The 11,256-nt window shown below is 36.3% G+C and overlaps 1 long non-coding RNA gene across 1 annotated transcript; it reads left to right on the forward strand.

Annotated features, from left to right (window-relative positions):
* Nucleotides 1-1,976: 1,976 nt before the first annotated feature.
* Nucleotides 1,977-7,534, forward strand: LOC135220104 (uncharacterized). Its single transcript, XR_010315569.1, has 3 exons — nt 1,977-2,377; nt 4,605-4,683; nt 5,829-7,534. It is a non-coding gene; the product is annotated as an uncharacterized LOC135220104 (long non-coding RNA).
* Nucleotides 7,535-11,256: the final 3,722 nt, after the last annotated feature.

Genomic DNA, 11,256 nt, shown 5'->3' on the forward strand with positions numbered 1-11,256 from the left:
GGTTATTAACTTAAACGCTTATAAAGAATGCTCCATACCAAACAAATGATAAGAAATGTATCATAGTTTGACTTACCCAGATTATGGATAACCCATAATCTGAGGAGGAAAGTCTGAAAGTAGTAAGAACAGCAACCAAGAAATGTATAGATTATAATTTTTTTGCCTTATGGGAGAATACTTTATTTAAGTCGGATATGTTTACGTGAGCAAAACAACTTCTTTAATTATCCTAATTCGTAGTCCACAGTAATTACCGATGACCTGTTTTGTTTTTAATAAGTTTAATAAAGTTGTTTACTATCAGATTATTTTCTTTTAATTGTAGCAACTTGGGAAATACGTTGCATTATTTTGGCTGTTCAGAATATGAAAGTAGTAGTCTTGACTTAATGCTCTTTAATATGTCCATCTCAATATGCTGGTACACGAAACAGTGTTTATGAATAACCTAGAAATCATGCAGATTCCTTTTATAATATATTATTTCATGACTGTGCATGGTCAATGTTCGCTGGTCTGCCATCGAATTATTTTCATCATTCACAGTATGTCATGGTAACACTGCTCATGACATCGGCTGCTGATTGGTTTAATCGGAATTCACATATTTACTTTCCAGTCCGAATCTTGCATACTTGCTATTGTTTTTTCTTTCACTGATATCAGTACTGACTTCCAATATATTGCTTGCTGTATGAAATGACGTAGAAATCACGTCATAAAAATGGAACGGATAAAACCTTTAGTGCACTGGGATGGGAAGTTAAATAAAGGCTCTTTAAAATTCTGGCGGGAAAGCACTTGAGAACTGGCTATTAACAAAACCGAGCAGTTTTCTATGGAAACCTTAAGATTATCGATGTATGAAATGTTGCAAAAAGATATATTATAAAATGAAAAATGAGGTACCTATGTGCTTATCCTATGAGCCTTATGAAGCCAAGTATTCAAAATGCTAACGGTTTTTTTTAAATACGTTTCTGCCTTTTCTCACATTTTGCAATTTATTGGCTGCTATACCAAAATAAAAAATAAATAAATAAATAAATCTAAACATCACTGGGATCTGACTTCGCGTATCGGTGTATTATATTTTGACATTGATAGACATTATGAGTGGGCAAGGCTGATGTGAGGTAAAGTAAAATCAATATAGGCCTACGTACAAGAAAGCATAAACCGCCACCCCCTCTGTTACTAAATGCAGCAAAAGCTTAACATAATTTAAAAAAAATTAAAAGTAGTTATTAATCAAAATGAAGGAAATTAAAACATGCATTTTTAGAGGCGCATTAGAGCTGTGTTTTCCTACGGTGTGCTGATTTCACCTCGAGTCGGTTAACAGTAATGATGGATAGTTATATAATAATAAGTGATAAGGATAAGCTTGACCTCACTGAAAATATTAGGCAATTTTCGATGAGCACTATTTTATAAAAGGGTAGGGTAGCCTATATATTGTTAAAAATTTTATGTCAAAAGGACAGAATTTCGTTGTTGAAAAAAAAGTCTAGGCCTTATCCAAATTGTATTCTCTATGCACCACATATATATAGTATATATATATATATATATATATATATATATATAGTATGTATATATATATATATATATATATATATATATATATATATATATATATATAAATTCATATTCCAAATATGTTATCATCATCATTATTATTATAATACAATGCTTTGTTTCTCTCTCCTTCTCCATTCGTTTATTCTCTATCGTGTCCTCCCTCTGCCATTTTGCCCTCATCCTCTATCTGAGATCAGTAGTATATGATGTATATCACTGAAGTGACAATCTCCCTGCCCAACGTGGTACTATACATTATTTTATTATTTTGATCCCTACTATTATATATACCCTCTATGGTTGAAACAATGTAGTACACAATTTTACTTAATTTTCAAGGTTTTCACATTTTTGGAAAGATGCTCTGGCAACACTGTGACACTGTCTGTGACGGTCTGTCTCAGTGTGACACTGACACTGGCGTTAGCAATTTTGAATGGAGTTCTTATAGGGAGCATTCATGTCAACTAAATAAGTGGGGAACAACGTACAATACATTTACAGAAAACTCAAGAGAGAGTGAGATGCAGTGCCGAAGCAAACAAGCCCAGTGAGAACAGCTTTTAGGAAGAAACGTTCAAAGAGGATCTACCTACGTCGGTGAAATATAGTAGTGCTGGTGCAGATAATGTAAGTGCTCCCTCTTCGTGGATAGTTCGAAGCAAGAGCCTGTGCCAGCACAAGGCTGGCTTAATCTCAAACCAACGACTTGACTCTATGGTACTACGATCTACTCGTGTTCATCATGAGCCAGTGAATGGCTCGATCCTCGTTCACTAATATTAATGAGGTAAGGGGAATTAAAGGATACCTCTACTAGGTCCAAGCGTTTATTAATTTTATGTAATTTGCATGAATATTGACGTATCTCTGTCGGTCTAAATATAAGCAAGGCGTAGTGCAAACTTGAAGTAGCTAAGAGTTTATAATTCTTGAGACCTACGCTTCATCATTTTCGGTTTACGTCAGACTTTCTCTTTTGGGTGTAAAGGTCTATGCCTGCATGTTGTAGTTGTTAAACTACTTGAAATATCTAGGCACGATTGCTTTCATTATGCAATTGCTACTGTGTCAATGTTGCTTTCAGTATCCTGTTCAATTAGTTTAATTGTTAGAGGAACACGGGCGCCTTGAGCATCCTTCATTCTTTGATTCTGTTTATTCTTCTAGGAAGAAAAGTTAAAATAAATTAGTACCCCTCTCCCCCATCCCCCCAGACTGCCGGGCTCCGGGAATTCCTCCAAGGGGATATTAGTACCCCTTCCCCCAAGACTGCCTGGCTCCGGGAATTCCTCCGAGGGGAAATAGTACCCCTTCCCGGCCCCCGTCCCCCATCTTCTTGGGCCCTGATTGCATTGAAGTGCATGATTATGTTATATTGACTGAGGAAAAACACATCGGCGGTTATTAGACCTAGTCGTATTTGGAAGGAGACATTACTTGGTAAACACCTTAAGGGTGATCCCATTAACTTTTTGATACAAAAGTGGATGGTTTGAACTATGCGTCAAACCAGTTTGACCGGATCGGTGTTTAAAACTAGTTCAACGGTGTGGGTATGTTCGTACATACCAGCAAATTAAGAGACCTAGTCTGACTTTGATGATTGGAGATTTGTGGAATTGAAAATACGGTAAATACACAAGTGGCGCAATTTCATAGAACCATTGTATGTTGCACGGCGTTGGATGCAGTGATGATAATGACGTAGGTCTTGCTGTAACTGAGAATGGATGTAATTGTCTAACTGTAACAGTCAAGGAAATTATGATGTCTGGAACACCCAATCTGAATTACCTTCAGTGAATAAAAAAAAGAAAAAAAAAAACATGAAGTTAACTGAACCTGACTGTCCATTGTCCCGTCCCTTCACTTTGAAATGCTGCCACAATTCGATTTGGGTTTTAGCTACACTGATTCTCCAAATCAGTAGCTTTTTTTTTTCTCTTTCTTTTTTGTCGGTCTCTCTAACATTATTAGACCGAACTAATCAGCTGTGATTCTTCCTAAAGCTTTAGTTTTCTACTCCTTAACTTTAATTAATAATTTCTTTAGATTTCGTGCCTTGTCCCCTCCATAATATATTTTAAGGGCTGCTCTGCAAGCTAGAGCCTGCGTTGGCATAAGGCCAGTTTACCAAATAGATAACTGGCTATGCTTACTAAGGGAATGTAGTCTTACACCCAATACAGCGATATTTCAGCATATGTAATGATTACACTGGTTTACAAAAAAAAAAAAAATTTGGTCTGAGGCAAGAATGGGGATAGGTGTTTTATGCTAATTTGGGTGTGCTGAATTCAAATTTATAAATAGTTTTGCTCTATCACCTCTAGTTTTCTGGCTTTTAAATAGTCTCATTTTAGTATAAACAGAGAATATATGTGCACATTTCAAGAGTTGCAGCAGCTTATAACAGATAAAACAGGATAGATAACTAGAGGTGATGAGTAAAAACGGATTTCAAATTTGAATTCAGCACCCCCAAATTAGGTAGGTAAAAACGGGTATTTTTGTGCTTGCCTAAATTTCTTTGTAAACCAGTGAATTATTATAATTGATGTTGTAAGATTCTAGATGCCTTTGAACCATGTTGATGATACATTATTATAATTGATGTTGCAGGATTCTAGATGCCTTTGAACCATGTTGATGATACATTATTATAATTGATGTTGCAGGATTCTAGATGCCTTTGAACCATGTTGATGATACATTATTATAATTGATGTTTCAGGATTCTAGATGCCTTTGAACCATGTTGATGATACATTATTATAATTGATGTTGCAGGATTCTAGATGCCTTTGAACCATGTTGATGATACATTATTATAATTGATGTTGCAGGATTCTAGATGCCTTTGAACCATGTTGATGATACATTATTATAATTGATGTTTCAGGATTCTAGATGCCTTTGAACCATGTTGATGATACATTATTATAATTGATGTTTCAGGATTCTAGATGCCTTTGAATCATGTTGATGATACATTATTATAATTGATGTTGCAGGATTCTAGATGACTTTGAGCCATGTTGATAATACATACAGTGCAAGAAGTATGATATAAACAATTTATACCCTTAATAGGTAAGTGCAAAATAAGTATCACCAACCTTTGTTGAATTGGTCGTACTATATAAGCTATAAAGCTCTTACAGTTCGTAAAGTCACAAAAAGTGCCAATATTAGATCAACCCCATTGTTTTGGGGATAGGTAACACGCGCATCTATCGCACACAATCGTTATTTGAATTAAGGTTAGGGAAATAACTTGCAATATATGGGTTATTCACCAACAATCGGCGGTTGGCCACAACATCCTTTATATACCAATGGTTGGGGAATGAAATGCAGCTTCAGGTTTGTTCCCCAGCAGTTGGTGAAATAAAATTTGCTATCAGCTTTATTCTCTCTTTAATTGGTGAAATAACAAATTCTATCTAATTCTCATTCTCTCAACGGTTATTAAGCCTTGTATGCTTTAATGGTTTAGTCAAGGCTTACAGAAGTATTAAGACCCAGCTTACGCCTAGGCCTAAATGTTTTATTTAGGCCTAAAGTGCTTAAAGTGGCTCTAAAAATGTGATATTTGTCCCCTAGGTTAAGTATGTGGGTTATTTGTGCTAAAGACTTGTTATCCAACTAATACTACCAGTACAGCTGATAAGTAGAAAAATACTTCAGTTTGTGATACAAGCATGGCATTTGGCTCAAGTGCTCATTTTAACTACCTCTTTTGAAAAATTTGCTAGTTTCGATTTCTGACACTGAGTACGTATACCATTGTTGAAATAAATACACCAATCATTATTCAGCTAATGTTTTAATGGTTATAAGAGTTAATTGAAGATATTACCCGGGCTCCTACTATTATATTTACCATTGTGATAAAGATGGCATACAAGATGGCTGCCATGAAACCTTTTGCTGTTAATTCTGCAACTAAGAAAGATAGAGGCATGTCATTTTTATTTATGCCTACATTTAAGAGCCAAGAGAATCTGTTTCTAGGATTTCTATTGGGTTACATCTTGGAAAGGACCCCATAATGCCATTAAAAAAGTATAGACAGTGTTCGATTCAGAATGAGGTCCGGATGTAAACATGGAGGTCGGCCATGTAGGTCAGCTGTGCTGAGCAAAAGTGACACGCAATCATGATAAGAACAGTTTTTCAGAAATTTACAATGATATTGAATCTATTAATCCTTTAAATTTGGTAAACACTTGCAGTGTGTTTGGGTGCCATAATAGGGCAAACAGAGACGGCAAGTTGTATTACTCAGTCCCTGCTGTTGTGAGAAATCAAGGATGAAACTCAAAGAGATTAGTGAAAGAAGGAGAGCACTATGGATTTCCAGGATAAACAGGACTCATTTTCAGCTGTCAAGACATACGAAAATCTGCTCAGATCACTTCATTAGTGATGAGTGTAAGTAAGAGTAATGGTGAATAATTAAAGAGACCCAGGCCATTAATATTTCACAAAGTGTTTCATTAACAGTCACTGTTTTCTCTGTCTATTGATATATGACTTAAAGCTGCTAGGAAGTTATTTTGGTCAATTCTTTAAAACTTAGTAGCGAATAGTTAATTTTGTATATATTTGTTGACATTGATATTAAATATCAAAGAAGCAAAAAATGGCTAGTGTTGTTGGAAATTTTCGCCTGACTGGGTAGGTTCTATGTCCCTGGATGTGGCGGAACTATGATGATCTGGCATGAAGGGTAATATCAACAAACATTTAAGTGAAGGTCTAGCCATGGGTCCAGCAAGATCAGGGTGGGTTTTACAATGGATTTTCTGTGCATTCAGCTGATTTACACATTTCTTTGCAAGAAATTTCGTAATTTGTTCTTTGAATGATCATGATTTCAGGCTCTCTTCAATATCTCTTGGTCTACACTGTTCTGGACCAGTTATGGTGTACTCCCTTTTTTCAGTGACACCCAAGCCTCTTAGTGCCCTTTCACTGTCTTTTATTTATGGCACAGGGTACAAAACAAATTCCAGGTGAACCCTGAAGTTGGTAAAGGAAGTGGCTTGTCTTAAAATCTTTGTGGCCAAGGCTCCATATGTTGCTGGGATGTGTTGCGGAAAAAGATGAATTAGATAAATGCCATCTATGTCATTGGCATCAATTGAGCCAGGCACAGCTGGTGGAGCTTTGCATTTCTAGAAGTTCCAAGAGGCTACTCTTGTTCGTCTCCACCAAAGCAATGCCAGTCAAGCACACTTCCTAAACAGTCATTGCTACAAGGTATTTGAAAGAGCGTATGCAACAAAGGCCAGGTCCAGAACTCCAGTTGAAAAACTAAAAGGGATTGATGCTTTTGTGATCCCACCATGTGAGACAGAGGTCATCCAGCAAATCAGCAGGCAAAGTACGTTGCTAAAATGTGGGCAGACACACATGAAAAGTGCATACATCAGAATCCAATGGTAGAAGATGGATGACAACTGAATGGGGATGAATATGAACCTTGGGACACTTTGTACTGCATATTGTGTTGGTGCTCAGCAGTAACCATTCCTCAATGACTAGCAACATTAGGGCAGTCAAGTCTTGCAAAACCTTTATACCACATTATCTATCCTTGTTGGTGATAGATGTAGGGTCCACAGCATAATCCACATTATAAATGGTTTCTGGAATGCATTTAGTTACATTATGTTTATAATGTACCGTACAATCTAGTTTTAGGTACATTGACGTCTGGAAAATCATACAGTGATGACCTTGAACTTGTCTCAAATGACCTTTCCACCAGAACATTTTGCCTTAAGTTGGTATTATGGATGTATGATCTATACTTAACATTTTCCAGGTGGCTGCTGCATTGTAGCTCATATGTCAATTAAAACCACTAATTACTAGTAATAACCACCCAGTGGTGACATTGAGATTGTCTTAAATGACTTTTCCAATAGAAAAAAATGTCAGGTTAATCATTCTAGGTATTTAGAGCTTGCTTAACTTTTTCCAGGTGATTACACCGATGTAGCTTCGATGTCAAATAAAAGCCTTAATTAGTACTACTTAGTGTTTATCTTAAGTGACCTTCCCACCAAAAATAATGGTCTTATGTTGCTGATTTGTAATACACGATACATTCCTAATGAACAATGTGATAACCAGCCTTGTTGTGCTAAATTAAATAAAAATTAATTAGAGGCAGTAATTAAAAGCCTTCCCTGGCCATGCCCACCATTAGCTGCACTCCAGACAAAGAGATCTGTAGTCAGGCAGGGTACCTCCACCATACCAAACAGTCAAAGCTTTTGTAGGGCGCATGTCAAATAAATCTTGGCTAGCTCTTAGGCTAACGGTTTTCCTCTCCTACACAGGCGGCCTGAGTAAACAGATCATCTCAATCGATGAACCTCCAGCCTAACGGCTGTGCATGCACACTTCAACGTCAATCTGGCGAAGCTACTTTTTTTTTGCCCAATTTGCACTTCGCTGTCAGTCCTGATCAGATAGCATGTACCAATCAAGAACATAGAGTTGCGTTTTATTAAACTGAAACGTGTTCGTACCTAAATTGATGATATATCGGATTTACTTTTTTATAATTGATAAGGATGTCAGAATAATATATATTTAGCCTTTAATTTTGCCACTTTTCCACAGGAAAAAATAATTGTGCATAATGAAAGCTGAAAGTGTCGTCGATTTCATTAAAATCTATATATGCAAGTTAGTTTTTAAATCAGAATCAATATTAACATTCACGAAATAATGTTAAACAAGAATAGGCCTATAATGCGCTTATTCATGATTATACATCGTATATGCAGGTCATTTCTAAAATGAGAACAAAATAATATTCATAATTTTGATGAAAAACAAAACCGTATTAGACTGCATGGTTATTCTTTGCTCACATCCCATGTAAGACAGTTTCCATATAAAATTAGACTAATAATTTGCACAAAGGAAACGAAGGAACAGTAGTAACCTATACTAAATGTTCATTCGTTGTAACACACCATAAGAAAGTCAATCTTAAAATGAAAACAAATCTGTATTAAGCACTTTAAATAAACATAAACACACCATAAGAAAGCCAATCTTAAAATGAGAACAAATCAGTATTAAGTACTTCAATTAAACATTAAAAAGAATATTAGGCCTGTATATGCCAACTTTGAAATGAAAAAACAATTAATAACTTAACGAATGCAATTATTTTGCCTTGGAACATCTCCTTCATTCATAAAATATGAAAGTCCTTGGGGCCAAATTTAAAATTTTAACAAATTCACATGGGGGTAGTGAATTAAACTTTCAACAACTCTTTCACTGGACGTTTTACTTGACGTTTATGAATGTATTTTTATGACATTAGCGAGAGCAACTTGTGTTGATGCCATGGCTGCTAGGACTGGGGAAAAGACTGTGGAGATTTGCTTGCGCAGGTCGACTCTGCGGGCAGAACTGAACGTTTAGTGGCGGCCTTTAGTCATTATGTAGTGCTTCTTGTGATGCATATGGGAGAGTAGTAACAATAGAGTGTTTGTATATAAATGCGGTTGTAATTAATAGATTAGGGACAGCTGACTAGTATCAATCTCTCTCACTCTCTCAACATAGGCGAGAATTATTAACCCCATTGGATGACTGTATTCATTATATCTGATCTTTTACCGAGATATGAAAGTTATATTCTGTATTTTCGAGATGCATACATTCAAAATGTTTTAAAAACTTGCTGTGTTAGTGGAAATAATTGTTCTTTTACGAAATTAGAGATGTGTATCCTAAAATTTGCGTTATTTGAATATCACGTCTTTATTCTACAAGTAAAAGTGTTGATGCTTGACTTTTGATTACAGAAATTACATCCCCAATTAGATCCCCATGGCGGGTTAGTGCCGTCAGTGCACCTCACGTAGTGCACTGTAGGCATCACTTACGGTTCTTACGTTCCCTAGCTGCAACCCCTTCCATTCCTTTTAGTCTGCCTCCTTGTTTTCCATCTTACTTTCCACCCTCTTCTGACAATAATTGTAACTGCCAGGTTTACCTCCAGTTTCACATCTAAAACCATTTTACTGTCAATTTCCCATTCAGCGCCGAATGACCTCTTAAGTTCCAGCGGTTGGCCTTCGGCTTATGTGTTATATTCCATTCCAATCCATTCCAACCCCACACAGATTCAAATCGGTTCTTTATAGTTCATCTTTAAAAATAAAGAAAATGAGCACGAATCTCCGTAGAAAATGAAGTAAAATTATGGGAAACTTAGTAAAGGTGTTTTTTTTTTTCAAAACTTTCCTTACTTGAGGGAAGTGAAGCACCTACTATGTAGTACTGGTAGGATTGGTTATTCTAATGGTTGATCACCGATGACTGCCATACAATATCATGTTTGATATATTGCTGAGATTATGATCAGTGCGAACTGAGAGTAGGATGGAAAGTTATCCATAATCCAAATTTCTTTTAAAATAGATTCCTCTTGATTATTATTAACACAGGATCAGCCCTTTTTTACGTACAAGGGCCACTGGCTTGCAATTCAAGTTTCCGTAGAAAATGTTGTACATTTGGAAGGAATAGGAAATACAGAAAGAGGAGAATGTAATAAGTAGCTACAAGGTACATTGTTGTAGCGTTAGAATGCACTTCATCTTGTTTTGAACTTTTGAAGTTCTAATTGCACAACATCCTCTGGGAGCCTGTTCTACAATCCAACAGTGTGGAGAATAAAAGACCTCTGGAACCGAGGAGCTCTACAACGTGGCACAGTTACTGCATATTGGTGCTGCTGTTCAGCAAATTGGGTCTCTCTCGGTTGGAAAAAGAAGGACGGGATCAATTGTGAGCGAAAATTCTGTTAAAATAGATGAAACTTATACAAACAGAAGACTATCCAAGTCACAACTGCTAATGTTAGGAAACAGAAACTCACCACAACGAACCACTCTGTTTAAAAGGCACAAATCTCTGGCAGAAGCAGATATCCACACCGGAGAATAGTATTCTAGTAAGGAAGGACAAATGGCCTAAAACAGGTTGCATTAATGTTATCATTATGAATATTTGAAGCTTTACGTTTAATACCCAACTTTCGTGTGCCATTTGCTGACTCGTTCATTGGATGTTTCTCAAAAGTAAAACATGAAGTCGAAAAGTTTTGTGAGTGAGCGAAAGTTGTACAGTATAGTCAAAGCTTAATTTTGCATATCAAACTGGTCTCTAATGTAACTGAGGGTGTACTCCCTAACTGTATCTAGACCAGATTTAATATCAGGAGTATGAAAGAAAATGCTGATACCTTTTCTGATACTTGGTGTGCTTTTGCCATCTAATTGAAATATCCATTTGTATTTCAGTAAATACCCAGAGATACAATTGACGTGACACAGTAAATCGGCCCCAAAAACACTAGATACATCTTGCAAGTGACAAGCGCGAGTGAAAACACCATCTTGTAAGTACAAAGTGGCTTTCAAAAACTCTTCAGCTCTTGGGCTCTCACTTATTCTATACTTCTGGTAAATTTGCTCATGAGATTTCTGGTTACAGATCATGCATAAATGGTCTAGAGAAGAAGTAACACTTGCTTGATGACTGTGGTGTCGTGATCGTTTCCTTGCAGTAGATTTCCTAACATTTTGCTCTTCAGTCGATTGAGATTTGCTTGCGTCA

This window comes from Macrobrachium nipponense, chromosome 1 (assembly GCF_015104395.2).
Source record: "Macrobrachium nipponense isolate FS-2020 chromosome 1, ASM1510439v2, whole genome shotgun sequence".
In the NCBI taxonomy this organism is placed as follows: domain Eukaryota; kingdom Metazoa; phylum Arthropoda; class Malacostraca; order Decapoda; family Palaemonidae; genus Macrobrachium; species Macrobrachium nipponense.